This window comes from Cervus canadensis, chromosome 8 (assembly GCF_019320065.1).
Source record: "Cervus canadensis isolate Bull #8, Minnesota chromosome 8, ASM1932006v1, whole genome shotgun sequence".
NCBI classification, from domain to species: Eukaryota; Metazoa; Chordata; class Mammalia; order Artiodactyla; family Cervidae; genus Cervus; species Cervus canadensis.
In genome coordinates, this window is record NC_057393.1 from 40,422,334 (window position 1) to 40,444,689 (window position 22,356).

Genomic DNA, 22,356 nt, shown 5'->3' on the forward strand with positions numbered 1-22,356 from the left:
AGGGGTGATTTTGTTCCACAAAGGACATCTTGACAACACCTAAAAACATTTTGGCTTGTCACAGCTGGGTGGGGGAGATGATGATACTAGCATCTAGGGGGTCAAAGGCAGAGCTTCTGTTAAGCCCCACAGCATTACAGGTCAACCCCACAACATAGAATCATCTGGACCAAAATGTCAACAGTGCCAAGGTTGAGCTACTCTGTTTTATGATTTAAGCTAACATTATTTGATATTTCCCCTTATAAGAGTATATAAGTTTGAGTCTGAGGAACTGTATGGTAAAATTGTATGAAATATGTAAAAATGACCCTTTTTAAAAATTCAAGCCAACTCTTTGTATACATTGTGCACCATATATAAATGCAAACTTTCTTCAAAGTACAAACGACTTTTTTCCATAAATGTCCTGAGCAAATAACAATTGATTGAACAAAACTTTCTTTTGTATATTTCTGATCATCCAGAAATAATTAGTAGTACCTCAATTTAGCAGTCAAGAAAATGCCACTGTACTCCAAATATTTTTGAATAAACAAATAAGCAAAGTATCCATTCCTGATTGGGCCCTTCACCCCAATCCTCCAAGGTTGCTAGAGTTTTAAAATGTGACAGTCACAACGGCTGGGACATGAGGCCGTTTTGAGTGAAATTGCTGTATTATGACAATATATGTTAGTGTTTCAGTAACTAAACCCTCTTAATGACATCCTAGGGAGACCAGCTTAATATTGAATTCTAGCCTCAACGTTTGGGTCCGTGCCAAGAAAAATAACCCACTCCTCAGAATCATTGAGAATTGATGGGGGTCGTCAGGCTGGTGAGTCAACCGTGGTTGAAATATAGGTGTGGATTAGTACATATATCTGATGAAAGTCTGTATTTGGCTAGGATGTCTAAAATAATGAAGCTGGTAAAGCTGAGAGAGACTCATGAGGTTAGTGACTGAAGGTTTTTAATCCATGGATGTGTTTGGTAGGTTTTGTGTATTTTTTAAGCTACAAGGAGCTTTACCATAAACTGGGAACTCAATCAGAGAAAAGACCCAGGATGGTCTGCTCAAGATTTGCAAGGATGAAGAGAAAATTAGTCCACTAGAATAGCATTTCAAATCACAAACAAAGGATGAGGTTACAGGGGAAGAGCCATAAAGCCAGAGTTAAGCTAAAGGGCTCCAAAAGGGGACAGGTGAGACAGAGAATTACCAGGATGGTGTGGTCGTTCCTCAGCCACGATCCATGACAGAACAACAAATTGGCAGTCAAACTTTGATTGGTTAGAAGAATTAAGGCCACAGGAGTAGCCTAACCTAGAATTGAGGCTGAACCCTGAGATAATATTTTTAAAGAGCCTGATGACATCAACTTGTGCCAAGCTTTAAACACATACAGTATTGCTAACGTAACTTGACTCGGGAACCAGAGCACAGTATTCAATCCATGCGGTGACGGCGCATTAAATTGATGGTAACATTTTGCTCTGGCAGTAGATGTAATCTATGCTTCACAAAGCCATGAGATTCATCAGAGACCCACACCAGAAGGAAAGAGAGAGGAGCCAAATATGGGGGTATCTGAGCTTGCTACCCTCACTGCAATCAGCAAAGTCCCTTCTTTTTCTGTTTTAAACACTGGAGCCTCTGTCTAACTTTTCATCTGAAAAAGTAGATTCTGCTGCTGAAAGAAAAAAAAATAAAAGCTTGGGAAGGAATATTACTGGAGAATGAAAGAAGTCAAACTGTGACCTCAGGGCCAAGAGGCTTTTAGGCTGAGGCATTAGAGATTTTTCCAAGCAAAGCAACACTGTGAAATGGAAAGCTGACCTGGAAGGCTCCTCCTCAATTTCATTCATGTTGGGAACGCCCATAATATTTATTGTCCTAACTGGGACACTTTTGAGAATGAAATGGGGGGGGGTCTATGAAAATTTACTGGTTGAGACAAGAGGCATAATCCCCCAAGACAGGCCCGGTCAAACCCGACTATTTGGTCACCCTAATTAAAGCAGGTACTGACCGTGTTGACAGGTTTTGGCGAGAAAGACAGACCCATTTCTAAGTCTTTCATCAGTGTGAATTGCTGTCACATTGACTAAAGAAGATGGTTTCAATAAAGAAGTTAATTTATACAATTGGATTGAGCACGCATACCAAGGCATCTTTTTTCTCCCCCTTCACTAAATTGGAGTAGAAAGAGCAAACCTCCTTAAAGTTTCTTTCATATTAATGTCATAATTTTATATGATAGACCCACCCCTCCCCTGGCCATGAAAGCAGACAGAGCAGATTTGGGGGGACTGTCAAACTGAAGTTACTAAAATGACAAGAAAAGTTAGTTGGTATGCCTTTGCTCATGGACAGTTCCCAGGAGTAGATTCGGTTACGCCATTAACCAAACTCCAAAGCCCACAGTCACTGCTCTGATTACAGATGTGTGTGTTCGTACCCCTCGTCTATTACCACTGCTGGCCACCACCGTATGCCCAACCCCAAAGTCGTTCAGGTTCTGTTTGGGTGATAGTTAACACGTCTAACCACTTCACCGAAAGACCAACAAGAGGAAACCACCAGTGAGAGAGAAAGTTAGCTTATTACAAGTGCTGGCCACCTCACACCTTGTGTTTGTTCACTAACTTTGCCAGAAAGTTCCCTTCTGACAGCCTAATTTACAACTTTCTCTGAGCTGCCAAATCACCGCCCAGTAGACTTCTCCTGTTACTGCTCTGTTCCCCATTGACGGCCTTCTCTTGGAGCATTAAACAAAAACGCTCAGACCAAGCAAAAGTGTGACCCACATCAGGCACAAATAATCTACCTGTCACTCACCAGCTACACTTGGCAATTGGCAACAATAATGTGGGCGGCCAAGTAATTATAGCAGGGAAGTTGGAAGAAGAAATTTATGAGTTTCAATCTAAATGCTTGGCATGCTGTATCACTAGAAAAACTGAGCTTCTAAAAATCAGGAACAGAGAACTGTAAAAAGTGTACAGATTAAAGGCTCTGAGTTACATATCAAGGGTCTCGTCATTGTCAAAAAATATTTTATTTTCTAGGCATTTATGGTTCCTTGCCCTCAAGTGGTTCCCTTGGATGCTTTGCTGAAGAATAAGCAAACTCAGGAGAAATGATTAAAAACCAGCAAGCCACTGGTACCAGAACCAAACCAATGCAAATAACACTGTCAACAATGCTTGCGTGATAACCATCTCCATGTGGTGGAATTAAGGTTGGTTTTTATTTAGTTACTGATGGCTTTCTGTATTTTTTAAATTTTCTACTATAAACACATGTCTTTTATAATGAGAAAAATATAAACGTTGATAGAAAAAGGTTCTGGAATTAGGATTCAAATGCAAATGATGACAAAGCCCACTCTCTACCACTCCTCATGGCCTCTCCCCTACATCCTTCTTTTACACCCTTATCTATTTTATTTTTATTTAATAAATAGGCAAATCAAGTTGAATGTGTGCCAAATACTTTAAGCATTTCAAATGTATTAACTTACTTAAGCCTCACATCAACCTTGTGATGTGGGTTCATATTCTCATGTCACAGATGAGAAAGCTGAAGCACAGAAGGTTAGGTAACTCGCCTAAGGTGGCACAGCTAACTAGTGGCAAAACTGGGATTCTTCCCCTGGCAGTCTGGCTCCAGAGCCTATGCTCTTAATTTCTCTAAGCTGCCTAAACGTTCTACTTAAGATCAGTCCTCTCTGGTGCTCAAATTCTTTTCCAACCTGGCCAGGCCCCCATCGCCTGTGTCAGAGCAGGGTAGTTAGGCCAACAGAGCATTTTTAATAAGAGAATGGCCTAGCCGGATTACTAGCGTAATCAGCTCTAACCTCAAAGCCGCAGGATGAAAAGCTGCAGATGAAATCAACTCCCATCAGTATCTATGACGGTGAGAAATAAAAGATGTGACGGATCCTTCTGCCTGAGAAAAATGATCACCACAGAATCATTTTTCTCATCTCATCCAGCACAAACTTAAGTTAAATTCCTTGGAAATACTTCTGCTTCCTCAGGTGGTCCCTGGTTTTCTATTTTTCTTAGTGTTACCTTCTCAGCCCACTCCTCCCCCCCACTCACTCACACACACACACAAGCCAGCCACATCCTTCTCTGAAAAGGGACTCCCCACACTGAGCCAGACAGCTGACCTCCCTAGACCCCAGATTTTCATCTGTAAACTCAGGAGTTTGAAGTGAGGATCTCCAATTAGAATGCCACCTGGCATTTGTGGAGGGAGTTGCAGTTTGTAAGCTACTTCCACATCCATTATCTCCTTCTGCCCCTTAATGAACCTAGACAGTAGACACAAGAGGTAGGTTCCCGTCAGTTTTCCAGGTGAGGACACTGAGGTTTCTCTGTAGCGGAAAGGAAAACCCAGATCCACTGATTAGAAGCTCAGAGGGCCTTCCTTTTTGCCCTTCAGCATCTAGGGATGCTGTTCACAGTCAGCAAGTTCACAGTCTATGTTTCTGCACCCGCCTCCTAAGCCCCTGGCCCTCACTAGGGCAGCCCTGTTTATAAGCTGAAGCTAGTTGCTGCAGCAACCTAACTCCCAGAGACATGTAAGAAACTCACTTGGTACCTAAGTTCTGCAGTAATGAAAGGGCTCTCTTTAAGTCTCATCCCCATGAGTCTGGACCAGCAGAGCCAGCCTCTGAGACCATGAACAGATGTCAGCTTTGGCCTGGGTTTTCTGGAAGTCACATCTGGTTGGCCTGTTCCTTCCCTCCACAGCTGGTCATCATGGGGGCTGTGGGACCACCAACCGGTGCGGGTGTTGGGCGGGGGCGGGTGGTGAGAGAACTGAAGGATCATCTGGATCCTGGATTGACTCACCCTCTGGCTTTCATTTGTCTCTTTATGTATATGCGGGCTAAGTTGCTTCAGTCGTGTCCAACTCTTTTGCAACCCCAAGGATTGTAGCCTGCCAGGCTCCTCTATCGATGGAGGTTCTCCAGGCAAGAATACTGGAGTGGGTTGCCATTGCCTTCTCCAGGAGACCTTCCCGACTCAGGGATCGAACTGGCATCTCTCATGTCTCCTGTATTAGCAGGGAGTTCTGTACCACTAGCAACATTTTTATGTATGTCTGATGTGCTATTTACATGTGTAATGTGTCATGCATATTTAGCCTTCCAGCAGGTCCTTACCTACATAACAGGAATCCTTGGCTGAAGATGGAAAGAATACATGTGATTCAAAATGTGTGGCAGCCAGGTCAGTATGAAGGCTTATAATACAAAAAGTTTAGGGCTAAAAGTTTGCACCCTAATTACAGTAAAAATAAACCCCACTTGCCTGAAACATTTCTAATTTACACCTGTTGTCCTGTTGTAATTTTTAATAGCAGCCTCTTTCACTCTCAAAAGTTTCCTACTTTGGGCAGTAATTATATGAATACATTATCTTTGATGTGAGATCAAAGACTACAAAACTACAGAATCTCTAAATGGAAAGGCATGCCAAAGACCTTTAAGCTCAACATCCCTTCCAGTGCTTGGAATCCCTTTTTAAACACAATAGACTTTAAGCTCTATTAAGCAGCCCATTTGGACTCACAGCTTTATAAAGATTTTGAAGTCACTTCATATGTGTCTTTTTTGTCTCAGAAGTTCATAGAGTTACTGTGCAGTACATTGTGGTAAGACATTTTTGTCTCCTGTATATTCATGTTGAGTGCAAGATTGAGAAACAGGGATTAGTTCCCCTCTTATAAGTAAATTGGTCAAGATTCTACAAGCTAGGGACCTCCTGGTGGTACAGTGGTTAGGACTCTATGCTCCCAATGCAGGGTGCCCAGATTCAATCCCTGTTCAGGGAACTAGATCCCATATGCTACAGCTAAAAATCCTGCATGTAGCAAAAAAGATGCCGTTGCCACAGGTAAGACCCAGCACAGCCAAATATATAAATATTTTTTAAGAAAGATTCTACAAGCTAACATCCATCAGCAAGACTGGGATTTGAACTCTACTCTGTGACTCAGATGGTAAAGAATCTGGCTGCATTGCAAGAGACCTGTGTTCGATCCCTGGGTTGGGAAGATCCCCTGGAGGAGGGCATGGCAACCCACTCCAGTATTCTTGCCTGGAGAATCCCCACGGACAGAGGAGCCTGGCGGGCTACAGTCCATGGGGTCACAAAGAGTCGGACATGACTGAACACCTAAGCAGAGCACACTTTCTGACCTCGAAGGAAGGCCCTACATGTTGTTCCTAGTAGTGTTGGTGGCCTTCCTCTTGGCCCACCTCCCCATTTCCAGCCTCTAGTTGGTACTTGTGGTGGGAAATCAAAAACTGTCAACGATAGCTCTCACCAGGCAACCTTATGCCAGGCAACCTCTCCCACAATCTGTCAATTCCTGAAGAACACACTTCTTCACAGAAGGGTAGAGACAGAGCACCCCGCTGAAGAAATTCCATCACAACCTCCAGTTTACAAGTGTCTGTTTTGGACGCAGTCCAGATCTAATGTGAAATGACACTGAATGGTGAACAGTTATTCAACAATTTCAATGTTGTCTTTCGTTTTGAGGGAAAGACAAGAGCTGAGAGAGAGGAGGAGAAAGGGGCCTTGGAGCAGCTCTGTTGCCCTGGAGTGACTCTGCTACGGCCCCATTTCCTGCCTGGGCTATCACTTCAGAACAATTGTTTTCTTCTGTGAAGACACTTCAAAGGTTCTGGGAGACAGATGCTCTTGTGACTAGCCCTCGCGCGTAGCGGAAAGTCTGGGGAGAATGACGAAGCATTTCTCATGCCCCATGGACTGGGACGTGCTTCACAGGCATGTGGCAGATATGAGTGGGCAGAGCAGCCCCAGAGGAGGCGGCCAAGGGAGCAACAAACCACGGACTGGCTGTAGTGGCCGCTTGCAGAGGTTCACAGGTGAGGCCAAGGTTGGGGGTGATGGGAAACTAGCATCACCCCATAAAATAAAGTCTGAGGAAACTATGAGGAAAGCAAGAGCAAATTGAAACACAGCCAGCCACGAAGTTGAAGTTCAGCTGTGGGTATGCAAGTTTGTGTGTGTGCAGGTGCTCTATGTTCCTCTTATACTGTTTCTACTCATCATTCTAGCTTGCCTACCACAGGGCTTGGTCCCCATCCTGATGGAGTGTACCGTGTCAGGGACTCTGTAAGCTCACTTCCTTGACTCTAGGTTTTGAGGCAATGCAGCCTAGTGGAAAGAGACAGAACAGCTCAGCGAGCATGTTCAAGCTCTTTCACACCGATTAGGATCTCAGGTAGGATTTTCCAAAGTACAGTCCTTGTAGTATCATGCGGTGAAGATATTTTGCTTTAATTGTTTTGTAACTATTTAATGTGTGAGTATCCCACTGGATTCTGGCTTCCCAGGTAGCACAGTGGTAAAGTCAGCCTGCCAGTACAGAGGATGCAGGAGACACGGATTCAGCCCTGGGTTGGGAAGATCCCCAGGAGTAGGAAATGGCAAAACGCTCCATATTCTTGCCTGGAAAATTCCATGGGCAGAGGGGCCTGGCAGGCTACAGTCCATGAGGTCACAAAGTGTCAGACACGACTTAGCAACTGAGTACACACACGCGCGCACACACACACACACACATCCTACTAGAGACAGTGTTTCCATGGATTTTATGGCTTAAGCCAAGCTAAGTAAAAATAATGAATCAATTTTTTAATTAAGTAAATCATAGTGGAGGTGGTACAAAGAAAAAGCAGAGATTGTGAAAAAACAATTCGAAGAACTGAGTTTTTCAAATCCCTGAGATAAAATGTGTGAAAATTAAAATGGATGGGGCCCATCAAAATAGAAGAGGTCAGAATTATCCCTCAGTGAGTACTGGGTTCCTCATGAATTCAGACAATGAAGGAAGCAACGATCTAGTAAAGAGTACTGTTCTGGCTGCATACGCCCTTGCAGACAGCTTAGCCATCATTCAGAAGGCACTGCATATGTGCTGATGCCATGGGAAGCTGACAAAGAGTTAGACCTAGTCCCTGGCCTAAAAAGAGTATAATTTAGTAGGAAAGAAAAGACGAGCGCATAAATAACTGTAAAATGGGATAAGCTCCAAAGAGGAGGTACAAAGTCCCCACAGGAGGTACTCAAAGGATGGATAAGTCACGCCTGTTGGACAAGGTCAAGAAAGACTTCATGGAGATTTGAGATAAGCCTGGAAAGATGGGTAGGATTTCAATGACTTAAGAGGGTGGTGGGTAGGGGAGACATTCCAGAGAAGGAGAAACATTTGAGCAATGGTATGAAGACTGGGAAGTATATCAGGATGATAAGTTCCTTCTAGTTGGCTGAGATGGCGAATACAAACTGGGCAGAGGATGAGATGTTCAGTTCAGTCACTCAGTCACGTCCAACTTGTTGAGACCCCATGGACTGCAGCATGCCAGGCCTCCCTGTCCATTACCAACTCACAGAGTTTACTCAAACTCACATCCATTGAGTCGGTGATGCCATCCAACCAGCTCATCCTCTGTAGTCCCCTTCTCCTTCCACCTTCAATCTTTCCCAGCATCAAGGCCTTTTTCAATGAGTCAGTGCTTCGTATCAGGTGGACAAAGTATTGGAGTTTCAGCATCAGCATCAGTCCTTCCAATGAATATTCAGGACTGATTTCCTTTAGGATGGACTGGTTGGAGCTCCTTGCTGTCCAAGGGACTCTCAAGAGTCTTCTCCAACACCACAGTTCAAAAGCATCAATTCTTTGGCGCCCAGCTTTCTTTATAATCCAACTCTCACACCCATACATGACTAATGGAAAAACCTTGACTAGATGGACCTTTTTTGGCAAAGTAATGTCTCCGCTTTTTAATATGCTGTCTAGGTTGGTCATGACTTTTCTTCCACGAAGCAAGCATCTTTTAATTTCATGGTTGCACTCACCATCTGCAGTGATTTTGGAGCCCAAAAGAATAAAGTCAGCCACTGTTTCCACTGTTTCCCCAACTATTTGCCGTGAAGTGATGGGACCAGATGCCATGATCTTAGTTTCCTGAATGTTGAGTTTTAAGTCAACTTTTTCACTCTCCTCTTTCACTTTCATCAAGAGCTCTTTAGTTCTTCTCTTTCTGCCATAGGGGTAGTGTCATCTGCATATCTAAGGTTATTGATATTTCTCCCAGCAATCTTGATTCCAGCTTATGCTTCATCCAGTCCAGCATTTCTCATACTGTATTCTGCATATAAGTTAAATAAGCAGGGTGACAATATATAGCCTTGGTGTACTCCTTTCCCGATTTGGAACCAGTCTGCTGTTCCATGTCCAGTTTGAACTTTTGCTTCTTGACCTGCATACAGATTTCTCGGGAGGCAGGTCAGGTGTTCTGGTAATCCCATCTCTTGAAGAATTTTCCACAGTTTATTGTGATTCACACAAAGGCTTTGGCACAGTCAATAAAGCAGAAGTAGATGTTTTCCTGGAACTCTTTTGCTTTTTTGATGATCCAGCAGATGTTGGCAATTTGATCTCTGGTTCCTCTGCCTTTTCTAAAACCAGCATGAACATCTGGAAATTCATGGCTCACATACTGTTGAAGCCTGGCTTGGAGAATTTTGAGCATTACTTTGCTAGCGTGTGAGATGAGTGCAATTGTGTGGTAGTTTGAACATTCTTTGGCATTGCCTTCCTTTGGGATTGGAATGAAAACTGACCTTTTCCAGTCCTATGGCCACTGCTGAGTTTTCCAAATTTGTTGGCATATTGAGTGCAGCACTTTCACAGCATCATCTTTTAGGATTTGATATAGCTCAACTGGAATTCCATCACTTCCACTAGTTTGTTCGTGGTGATGCTTCCTAAGGCCCACTTGACTTCACATTCCAGGATGTCTGGCTCTAGCTGAGTGATCACACCCTCTTGATTATCTGGGTTGTGAAGATCTTTTGTGTATAGTTCTTCTGTGTGTTCTTGCCACCTCTTCTTAATATCTTCTGCTTTTGTTAGGTCCATACAATTTCTATCCTTTATTGTGCCCAATTTGCATGAAATGTTCCCTTAGTATCTCTAATTTTAAGAGATCTCTAGTCTTTCCCATTCTGTTGTTTTCCTCTATTTCTTTGCATTGATCACTGAGAAAGGCTTCCTTATGTCTCCTTGCTATTCTTTGGAACTCTGCGTTCAAATAGGTATATCTTTCCTTGTCTCCTGTGCCTTTTGCTTCTCTTGTTTTCATAGCTATTTGTAAGGTCTCCTCAGACAACCATTTTGCCATTTTGCATTTCTTTTTCTTGGGAATGGTCTTGATCACTGCCTCCTGTACAATGTCACGAATCTCCATCCATAGTTCTTCAGGCATTCTGTCAGAGCTAATCCCTTGAATCTATTTCTCACTTCCACTGTAAGGGATTGATTTAGGTCATACCCAAATGGTCTAGTGGTTTTCCCTACTTTTTTCAATTTAAGTCTGAATTTAGCAATAAGGGGTTCATGATCTGAGCCACCGTCAGCTCCCAGTCTTGTTTTTGCTGACTATATAGAGCTTTTCCCTCTCTGGCGGCAAAGAATATAATCAATCTGATTTCGGTATTGACCATCTGGTGATGTCCATGTGTAGTCTTCTCTTGTGTTATTTGGAAGAGGGTGTTTGCTATGACCAGTGTGTTCTCTTGGCAAAACTCTATTAGCCTTTGCCCTGCTTCATTCTGTACTCCAAGACCAAATATGCCTGTTACTCCAGGTATTTCCTGACTTCCTACTTTTGTATTCCAGTCCCCTATAATGAAAAGGACATATATTAAGGATGAGATGGGGTTAGAGTAAAACAGGCCTTGAAGAGCAGACATTGTACTTTGTTTAGTGGAACTAGTATCAGGGGTAATGGGAGAGTTTAAAACTTGACTGGATATGTCCTAGAGGAAACTAAACCTGTAAAGGGACTGGAAGAAGAGGCTATTGTCACCCCAGCCCTAGTTATCATGATTGGCTAGTAGACATGTAATAAAATGTGAGTTTGGAGGACCAAAATAATGACTTTCAGAAAAACTGTCTAGGGCCTGGAAGTTGATTATAGGTAGAGAGCTGAATAGGGAAGATCTAAAGAAAACTAGATAACTGTACCCCTCCTATTCTTCTGATATATATTAATAATTCATTAATTACATTATAATAAATATATTAATATTATATAATACTATCTTTCATATCATGTATGCATAAATATATGAATATATGTATCTATAATATATAAAACATGAATATATGTATCTATAATATATAAAACATAATATATAAAATATATAAAACATTCTATAAATAATACATATATTACATATAATGAACCATTGCCATGTCATCTGTTTAATCTTGATTTATTGCTGTGCTTGGATTTACGTGTGTGAATGTGCAGATAGCAAACTACCTATTTTTCTTTTCTAAAATAAGGATCATCTTCTTGGTCTTCTATTCTTTTTACCACCCCTCCTTGTCTTTTCTGTTGAACACCCTCCTCTCTTGATGCTAATGTGGTCCCCAAAGGCATTTATCTGTCTATTATATCACTTACGGATGATATAATATGGGTGTTTGCTTTGGCCTACAACTTAAATATAAGTTGGCCTATATATAAATATACATAATATTTATATGTGTATTATAACACATATATATTTGAAACAAATTTTGCAGATATGATTAAAGTTACAGACCCTGAGTAGGGAAGAATATCCTGCATCAGTCACGTGGGCCCAACCTTACACTGGAGTCCTTAAAAGTGGAGAGCTGCTCAGGGCTCAGCTGTGTCTGACTCTTTGCAACTCCATGTACTATAGCCAGCCAGGCTCCTCTGTCCATGGGATCCTCCCCCAAGGGATCTTCCTGACCCAGGGATAGAAGCCGCATCTCCTGCACGGCAGGCAGATTCTTTATCCTCTGAGCCATGGAGGAAAACCACTTCTTTTTCCCAGTTGGGATCAGAGAGAGAGAGACTGAGGACAGAGACAGGGTCATGGAGATGTGATGTGGCTGGCTTTGGAGATGGAGGAACTTGGGCAGCCTATAGGTAAATGGAAAAGGCAAGGACACAAGTTCAACCCTAGAGCCTCCGGAAGGATGCAGTTATACGGCATGCGGAAATGCTGCTGCCTGCCTGGCCTGCTTCCTCCACTACTAGGAGGCTAACAGCCTGAGGAAGTCACTCAAACTCTCTGAGTCTCCTTGGCCTCAGCTAAAACAGGGGTGATACCTTGTCACAGAGGGTCAGGAGGCTCAGTCAAATCTCAAATCTTTTGTCCCTTGCTACTCATGCACAGGCCAGTCAGTAGGAAGTGTCAGGGCTTCTGCAAAAATAGCTCATTCAACATCATTTTATTAGATCATGTTCCTTCTCTGTTCAAAACCTTTCAGAGGCTCTTCTTCTTACTCATAGGCCATCCTAAAGACTTCCCCTGTTCTTCAAGTCTTCATCACAATCTGACCCCATTTCCACTCTGACTGCCTCTCTTTCCGCTCTTCTTGCCAAATTTGCTCCAGTCATACTGGCCACCTTGCTGTTTGGGGGGCACACCAGGCAGCTTCCAGCCTCAAGACATTTGCACTTGTTTTCTCTTTCTAGAATCCGCTTCCCCCATAGCCATGTGGCTTTTTCCCTCAACTGCTTCAGATCCTCGTTCAAATATTACTTTTTCCCCTAATAACCCAATTTAACACTGCAGAACCCCCAACCATACACTCCTCAACCCCTTCCTCTATTTCAGTTTCCTCCATAGCATTTTGTCTTTTCACATAACATATATTTTGTTTGTTTTGTTTACAACAAAATACATTCCATTGGAAGGTAAGCTCTGTGAGGGCTCTTCATGGGAGATGCATAAGAGGTACATCGTAAATATTTGTTGGATAAATAAGTCAGTGTGTTCATAAATCTATAATCAAGAAATCAATATCAGCATTGTCTCTTGCTAAAGACCTCTCTCCTTTCACTTACGGATGAAAAAATGAAATCAAAAGAATGGTAATAGACCTGTCATTGAACAATGAAGCTGCAGCTAAGATCAAGTTGTTGACTAATCTTGCTGTGTTCAACCAGCTCAAAGGAGGAATAAAAATGTGGTCAAGGGCCCAAGACCCAGCTCTTGTCTCCTGGCCAGAGAGAACCCAGAGAGAGCCAGCCTTCTGATTTCCCATCCTTCCTGGTTTCAACCAGTCTCTAAAAACCATAAGAACAGTTTGTCTTAGTGTTTCAATACTTCCGCTTCCAGGCCTAGGAAAGAGCAGGAAGTGTGGAGGCGTGTGAAAATTTACAGAAAAGAAGAATTAAACCCACTACATGTAAAGGACTCAAAGACTTCCTCTGTCACCTGTTAGAGCACATGAGCTTTAATGTGCTCTCACTGAGCCTAGGGGGACTGTTCTCAGGCAGAAAAACCAAAATCCAAAGTGTGAGTGCTGATCCTCATTCATCCAACACAAACTTATTCCAGGACAACTGTGTGCCCAGAGGAAGACAGATACGATCCTTGTCCAAGTGAGCTTACACTTCATGGTGGTGTAATGTTAGGAGGATAAACTCAGTTCAGGATCTACCTTCCCAGTAGCCATGCTGAGTTTTCAGAAGTGTCCCCAAGGGGAGCCTTAGACTGTGAGGAGTTGTACATAGGTTTTAAGGCAAGCTTTCAAATCAGGCCTATGAAGACTCCAGCCTTGGCTATGTTGCGCTTACTAGCTAAATGTAAACTTCCTAAAGGAAGGGCTGTGTTTTTTCATTTACCACTCTATCCCCAGTACTTAGCATAGCACCTAATACTCTTAACAAATACTTGCTGCTTAAAAAAGTTGAACTCTCAGAGTTTTCATTTCCTCATTTGTATAAACCCCACTTCGTGGAACTACATGAGGATAACACATCGAGCATGTTAAGGGCTTACATAGTGCCAGGCCCATGAGAAGCATTCAGATAATGAACTGCCATTCGGGTGCCAAGGGTGGTGATCCGATGGTTGAGGAGGTTCAGTTAGCACTGGGTAAATTGTGGCACGTTCCTATCCCTAAGGATTTGTTCAGTCTCAAACCCTGGACTAAGCAAGGGCTTGAGTAGTTGGATTAAGGTGGTCCGTTTCTGTTAGAAAAGTCTTGTTCAAATTGAGCCAGAAACTCTGGAAAGGGGAAGAGTGTGTTTTACATCCCAGCTGGTGGGGCGACTGGCAGCAGAACTGAAAGAGCATGACTCAGCACAGCCCGCATGGGGGGCTGAGGCCCCGCCCTCTCTGCTGCGGGCCTGGAGAGGGAGGGGCACCAGGTTGAACTGCATCTGATAAGTGCATTGCAAAGAGCAAGAGGAGGCAGCTGGAACATTTTCCCAGCCATTCCTCAGTTAGATTCTCAGAGCCAAAAAAAAAAAAGGAAATAAAATGCTAACTGTCCTTTCCCTAACAACCTATCTTCACATGCAGCCTAGCAAAGTTTCCCTTGAAGTTCAGTAGTCCATTTCCTCAGTAGGTCTACAGGGCCATCTGCCAACGTGCAGGGGTTTAATAAAGACCGAAGGTCTTTCTAGAAGCTGAAAACCCTAGGATTCCTTCAAAGCTTTGGAGGTTCAGCTCAGAATCTCCTTGGTTACCAGGAATGGGTCTCAGAGCTTCAAGCCGAGCCATACTTTCTGGAAAACTGTCCTCTTTCTAATACTTCTCATTATGGTAATAATATATATGGGATCTCTTCCAGAAATAAAAACAAAGAGCCTCTAGGTAGTTTGGCATCAAAAATATCTTGATGCCAAAGATATTTGTGAAAGAGGTCCACAGGAATAAGATAGAAACAATCATTTCAGAAGTGCTTGATGATACAGGTGGGTTTCCTGTGGTAGAAATGGGGAATGTCTTCTCAAAGAAACGGAAAATGCAATGACAATGATTTCAAGTAACAGTCGGTATTAGTGGCTTTAGCCATTTACGTTACCTTTTCGTTATTTTAGACATCTAGCTTTAACTGCTCTAATAAACAGCAGCAATTTGATTAGCAAGGGTTAACAAGCTGAGCACTGAAGAACTGATGCTTTTGAACTGTGGTGTTGGAGAAGACTCTTGAGAGTCCCTTGGACAGCAAGGAGATCCAACCAGTCCATCCTAAAGGAAATCAGTCCCTAATATTCATTGGAAGGACGGATGCTGAAGCTGAAACTCCAATACTTTGGCCACCTGATGCAAAGAACTGACTCACTGGAAAAGACCCTGATGTTGGGAAAGATTGAAGGTGGGAAGAGAAGGGGACAACAGAGAATGAGCTGATTGGATGGCATCACCGACTCAATGGGCAAGAGTTTGAGTAAACTCTGGGAGTTGGTGATGGACAGGAAGGCCTGGCATGCTGCAGTCCATGAGGTCGAGAAGAGTCAGACACGATTAGGTGACTGAACTGAACTGACAGGTTCTTCTGATTTTTGCAAGGACTATGTGGTGGAGAAGACTCCTGAGTTCCACTTCTCTAAATAACCGACTATTCCTCAGCATCTTTCTGTAAAGCCACCGCTGCTGTGGGGGAGGAGAGACATTTCAGGAATAGCTCAGAGCAAAGTACTAATTGAAAAACTTCTCACAAAGCAAGCATCATTCATCACCCCCTTCAGCCTTTGACTGAGGCCCTACTGTGTGCAACTCCCTGTGTTAGCTATTGGGAATACAGGGTGATTGAAGAATGGGGCCCCAGCCCTGTAAAAGGCCTCTAGGTACGCAGATAAATGCAATGAAACATCGTGGGTGGTAACCAAAGCTTATGAAAAGTGGTGAGGTTGGAGGAGTCAGAATCTACCAACTCAAGACACAACGGAGCAGTGGAGCAGATACACAGGCTCTACTTCCTTCAGGGCTTTGCTTTATGGAGAAAAGCTGACTGATTCATATAAAGGGACCCGCAGTTGTCTTCAGAAGGGTATAATGATGCACCTTGTCCTAAGGTCTTTATTTTTGCTTCTACAGCTAGAGAGAATTTTTCTCAGCTGTCTCTTGGGTGAGCATCCCAGGCAGCTACTTCCAGGGCCATTGGTGCTACAACTGGACAAGAAAGGAGGGTGTGAACAGCAAGAGCTTTGCCGTGAGCAAGGTGACCTCACCCCTCCCCCCAACCTTAGGTTTGAAATTGAGAAACCCAGAGATGACCACAGCCTCAGGCCACTGTGTGCAAAAATGGGAAATGTCACTCACCAGGTCCTCCCCTGTGTCAAACCAGAATCGTCAGCCTATAGATTCGGGAACTAAGTGGCTTGATCATTTTGCACGTAAGCCGTATGCATTGGTCCAAAGGAGACCCATGAGCAACAATTCAATTTAGAGTTCACTGAACCCTCTGGTTTGGGAAGGAAATTGCTAGTAATCAATTGCAGCAAGCACAAGGCTCAGGGCCAGGAAGAGAAAAATCACTTTAATGGGCAAAGCAGATGTTGCTAAACTCATTGCAAAAGTGAGATGGGCATGGAGCCAGGCCCTGCATGAGAGATGCTGATCTGTTCTTCTGAATGAAGAAAGCAGAGATACTTCAAAAGGGGGTTTCTATGAGGGAAGCCAGAGGTCTGTGTCCCTATTAGCTTGAATAAAAGAAAATGCAGAAGTGCTCAGGTGTCCCATACACCACAGGACTTAACGCTGTTAACATCTCATAAGGATTTTAAGCAAGTCCAGAATACTAGCTAAAAACCGCCAGGGGAGTCTTCGTTCTGTTCTAAGATGGCTATGTGGTATAATGCAAAGAACATGGGCTTTTTTGACATCAGACCTGTTTTTTCCATCAATTAGCTGATTCCACCATCAAGAACTTGTATGACCTTGGGCAAAGTTCTAACTGTTTCAGTCTCAGCTTTCTCAGCTGTGAAATGGGCCAAATCTGACTTAGCATCTGAGAACAGTGGTGAGCATTAATGCTGATGTCTGTAAATGCCATAAAGAAACACAGTTAAGCAATAACCTGTTTTCAGAGCCCTGAGAAACCTGATGTCATTAGGATGTAGGAGAATTGGTTCCTGATGGAATGGGGAGGTGGGAGAGGGGGAATTTCTGGTCATCTAGCTTTGCCACTGCCTCTCAGTGATAGATCACTTCACAGACCAAATGTTTCTTTGTGTGTTTAGGTGGATAAAACATCTCTCAAACATATAAGAGTTCAGAGACCCGAGGAAGGCCGTCATGTACACTAATAATGTTTTCATAAAGTAGCTTCTACTCTAAGCCCCCTAAAGAAAGAGTCAATTCTGAGTCCCCAAATTTGAAAGGTTCCTTCCTTATCTAATTCCCACTCATTCTTCGAGGGTGAACCATACCGCTCCTCTGAGAATCATCACAGACTCACTGTCTAACCTATTGCCCTATTTTTGACATTGCCTTTGCTTTTATCAGCTGATTTAAACCCCTCCCAGAACAAGATAGGTTCAATGTCAAACATACTTATTAAAAACTTTAAATACTACTTGCTCAGCTCTTTGGCCTGCAATAGCAAACTGTCTCACAGGATTCTTTACCTGAATCACGTTGATTTCCCCAAAATATTTTGTAACTTTCTGGAGTTCAGATATTGATCATAAACTATTTAACATCTCCAAACCAGAAGGCAGAAAGACCCAGGGTTTCCCTGATTTGACTAGTTGTGTTTTCTCTTACCTTTTCTAAGCCTTACTTCTCTCTTCTGTAAGCTGCAAATAATCACAGTGCATTTCTCCTGGGGCTTATGTGAAGAGTTTATTAAGTCACTGGTACAGGGCTTCCCCGGTGGCTCAGACAGTAAAGAGTCTGCTTGCAGTACAGGAGACCTGGGTCTGATCCCTGGGTGGAGAAGATCCCCTGGAGAAGGGAATGGCTACCCATTCCAGTATTCTTGCCTGGAGAATTCCATGGACAGAGGAGCCTGGCGGGTTACAGTCTATGGCATCACAAAGAGTCAGACAGGACTGAGCGACTAACCCTTTCACTTTTTTCATCCAGGGCCTAGCACCGCCGTGTTAGCTGAGTGGAAACAGTTGCTCTTCCAGAAGCTTCTTCACCCAGAAATGCCCGTGGTGTAAATACCTAGAATATTGACTGTATTCACATCCTCTGAGATTTCCAAACCTCAGGCCATTTCCGGAAAGTGGCCCCTCTTCAGAAAGCTACGTCCCACTGAAAACTGGTTTCCAAGTTGCCATCAGCTTTAGCATGTCCCTGATAAGTTAGCAAAGCTCCCAAGGGACTTTGGCAGTGAATTTCTGGGGGCTGGTGAGAGGAGGATGTTTACCAGAGCGCAAAGGCCAGGTCCTAAGCAGAGAACATTTTGGCCCAGATAGATCTCAGAGAAGGCATTTTTGCCAAGCAGACTCCATTCTCAGGTTCTGAAGTCAGCTTCAGAAACTAAACAAACCTTCCCGGGTTCACATTTGTTTACTTTTAGCAAAATGCAACTTCCTGTTTGAAAGGAAAAGGGGCAGTAAAGCTTTCTATAGCCTCTGGGACATAAAGTCTCCCCTCGAAACAATTGATCTGTTAGGCGTAAATGAATCAAACCCACACAATGGGGATCTCCCTTCCCCTCAAAACGTTCACGTTTTAATAGGGAAAGTGCTCAGCAAAACCAAAACAAATATTTTTTTCGACTGTTGGCCCGTGAGGATCGTTTAGGCCGTTTCTTCTTCTGAGAGTAAGAAAAACAGACATTAGGAGAGAGTCAGGCTACATGTGCTGTGTCAGGAATGTCACTTTGGACACACTTGGGGGCTGAAATTTCGGTTACACAGAAAGACAGAAAGTTTAAGTTCCCACAGTCCCTCAAACCACATTCCCCAGCATGAAGAGAGAACAACCGGGTCTTTCATTAGATGACTACGTCCCCAGCCACACCCTCCAGGGCCCCGAAATTCCCTTGGACGGTCCCACGACCTGCACTTGGGTTTGAACACCCACCAAGAGCCCCTCACAAATCCATCATAAGCCTTTTACAAGGACCCTAGATTACTGACTCTGTATGTGAGGGGTGAGCGGAAGCATCTGAAATTAATTTTTAGAGCAGCTAGCAAAGTTAGCATAAACCTCGGGTTTATTTATAATCCAAGTGCTCTCTATAAATCTTGGGTCTTTGTGTCATAAAATATTAAATTTGTAAAGACCTTCAAAATCATCGGGTCAACGCTTCCACATTCACCCATGCACAGACACATAAATAATACAGATGAAGAGGGAAGCAGTGTAGGGAAGCTTCTTCCCTGGGTTGTAAACTTCTTGCTCCTTAGAGCAAGAGCTATTCTACATATCTGTGTGTTCTCCATCAGAGATCTATGAACACAGGACAGGAAGAAAGTGGTGAGTGAACAAGTCCTGGTCTGCAAAGTCAGAGACAGCACACAGGACTTCCGACTTTCAGCCTTGTGTGTTCCCCACAACCCCACCTCATGTGTATCCACTTGATTGTAGTCTCCTGGTGGACTGGGGAGGTAGCTTACTGTCCTTTTGGACCATCAAATCCTAGGCATTGAGCTCAGCAAGCACTTAATCAAAGTATTTTGAATGAGGAAAGAATTAGTGACTGATTGAATAGATAAGCACAAATACATGAATGAGATCCCTAAGCAACTTTCTCAAGTGATTCCAATATTCCTCTTGAAAGGGGACATTCCTTCCTTCTCTAGGATACTGGGTTTAAGAAGTGGATTTGTACATGTTCTATGCCTCCTTTGAAGCCTTCCTCTTGGCTTAGATGATCATAAAAATGAGAGACAGTTTGACGAGTGAGGCGATCTCACCCTCACTACAGTGCTGCCAGGTCCCTCGCCACAAACCAAAGCGAACCAAATCCATCATCTACTTCAACTTTTAACGCAAGGATCCATCATGGCCCCGTCCTGATCCCTCACTTATCTCTGGCTCCCATCTGCTGATCCATTTTACCTTCAGCCTCCCTACCAAAGTGAGCATCTCCAGGTTTGGGAACTTAATGAGGTCTTTCCTGACCTCAGGCTGGTGGGCATGCTGTGGTCTCCATCCAGAATATACTGTACTAACCATGACCACTACCATTACCACAGTCACCTCAACCACTACTACCATCATCATTTTCACCACCGCCACCATCACTCACCACCACTTCCAACCAAAACCAGCCTCCCTCCACCACCATCACGGCCCCTCCCCCACGCCACCAGTGACCACTACCTCTTTAAACTTGAAAAAAATGTCTCCTTCCTCTCTTAAGAGCCAGCTCAAAGGGAACTTCCTAAATCCCTCCTGAATTTAGGGCCGAGTCCCTCTCTGAACTCCAACTGTCACTTTTTCTCAACTATGTAATTGCCATCGAGCATGTTGACTTGTGGCTTATTCATTTTTATGTCCTTTCTAATAGCTCATACCCTCTGTTGGACCCTAGATCCCTGACTCAAAGGAAACATTTAGGGAGAGTCTGAACACAGATCTCAGAGCAAGGAGGGTCAAGAGGAAGGACATGTACAAGGGCTGGTGGCACAAACTGTGAGGTGGTGCCCACCTATACCCCAAGCAAAGGCCAGAGGGTTTCAAGAGTTACTGACCTTGCCCCTAAGCAAAACTGTGGTGACAGTTTTTACAACCTGCCTTTTCTATCTTCTGGGTTTCTTGTTTCCATTCTAACAATCTTTAAACTAAATTACAGAGCACCCGTTCAGAAGCAAGATGGCAGGCATGTTGGGGAGATAAATAACCAGGTCACTCTCACATAGGATTAGGATAGGGTGGGGTAGGATTCTATGAGAAAGGTGTTTGGAGGTCAGGGAATCCTCCAAGAGGAAGTAAGGTTTAGACTGGGTAAGGTAAGAAGAGAAGAGTCCATGACTAGGACAAAGTCCATGATTTTTTGGTTTTTGAACATAAAAAGCTGATTTCCATCCAGCTCCTTGAACTTTCCTTTCCCACTGCCTGGAATGCTCTGTCCACAGATCTTTGTATGGATGGCTTCTCTTTACCTAGGTCTCAGCTCCAATGTCACCCCCACAGAGAAGCCTTCCAAAACCACTCAACCTAAAGAATCATTTGCAAACGTACTACCACAGTGCTTCTCAAACATTAACGTGTGTAGAAATCCTAGAAAGATTGAGCAGAGAGGTCTTGTTAAAATGCAGATTCAGATACAGTAGGTCTGGGATGCTTCCGGAGCTTCTGCATTTTAATGAGCTTATTGGTGACATGCTGGCAATCCAGGGATCATACTGGTAGCTCTAGCATATCAATGTGTCTGATTTCCTTCAAGTCATGATTTCCTGATTTCCTTCATAGTGCTTATCACAATATGAAACTATCTTGTTTATTGTTTCTACTGTTTTCACAAACACACAAACCATCCCCACTGGAATATAAGTTTCATGAAATTAGGTATGTTTTTTGTCTTTGTACTACTGTATCTCTAGGACTTGGCATATAGCAATCACATATCAAATATGAATGAATGAATGACCAGGAGTATGGCCTTCCAGCTCAGGGCTACACCTCTCCCACACCCTACTGCTGCTGCTAAGTTGCTTCCATCATGTACAACTCTTTGCAAGCCTACGGACCATAGTCCGCCAGACTCCTCTGTCCATGGGATTCTCCAAGCAAGAACACTGGACTAAGTTGCATTGCCCTCCTCCAGGGTATCTTCCTGACCCAGGGATAAAACCTGTGTCTCTTAAGTCTCCTGCATTGGCAAGCAGGTTCCTTACCACTAGTACCCCTTGGGAAGCCCCTCCCACACCCTAGGCTTCTAATAAAGCAGGACGTCAGCACTTCATGCTAAACGCTACTGTAGGAAATCTTGAGAATCAACCAATGCCACCGCTGTGGGTCAGCATGTAGCCAGGGTTCCATGGTTCCTTCCTCTTTGTTTTACCCCAGCTTCCACCATGAGCTCATCCCAGCTCTAAGAACATGCTGTCCTTTCTCACTCAGCTTCCAATAAAAGACTTTGTTGTTTCTAGTCGAAGCTACCCTCCCCATCTGAACTCTGCTTCAGTGGAATTCTTGGATTCTGCACTGTCTTTGCTTTAACCTGTCTGGCTTTTCCAAGGTCCTGGACTGACAGTCAACCTGTACTCTGATGTTACTCCTGAAAAAACTTCCCTCTGGTCAGATAATGGATCTCATTCTGCTGCTCAAGGAGACTTTCAATGAGAGATTAAGCAAACTTTCTAAATTTTCATTTTTTCAAACTAGATTCCTTTTTCTCAACCCCTTCATTTTCCCCCCTGACTCCAGTGGGCACAGCATTTTGGAGCATCCCCGCAAGGTCAAAAGTCAGGCCTGGTATGGGAAATTCCAGAAGCAGACATGACTTCAGTCCCTGGAGACCATAGATCTCATCTCATCACAGAGGAGAGCAGCCTACACACACGAAGAGAAACAGCATCCCAATGCAACATGTTTAAAGTGCCAGATGGACGGTACAGGACACCCGTG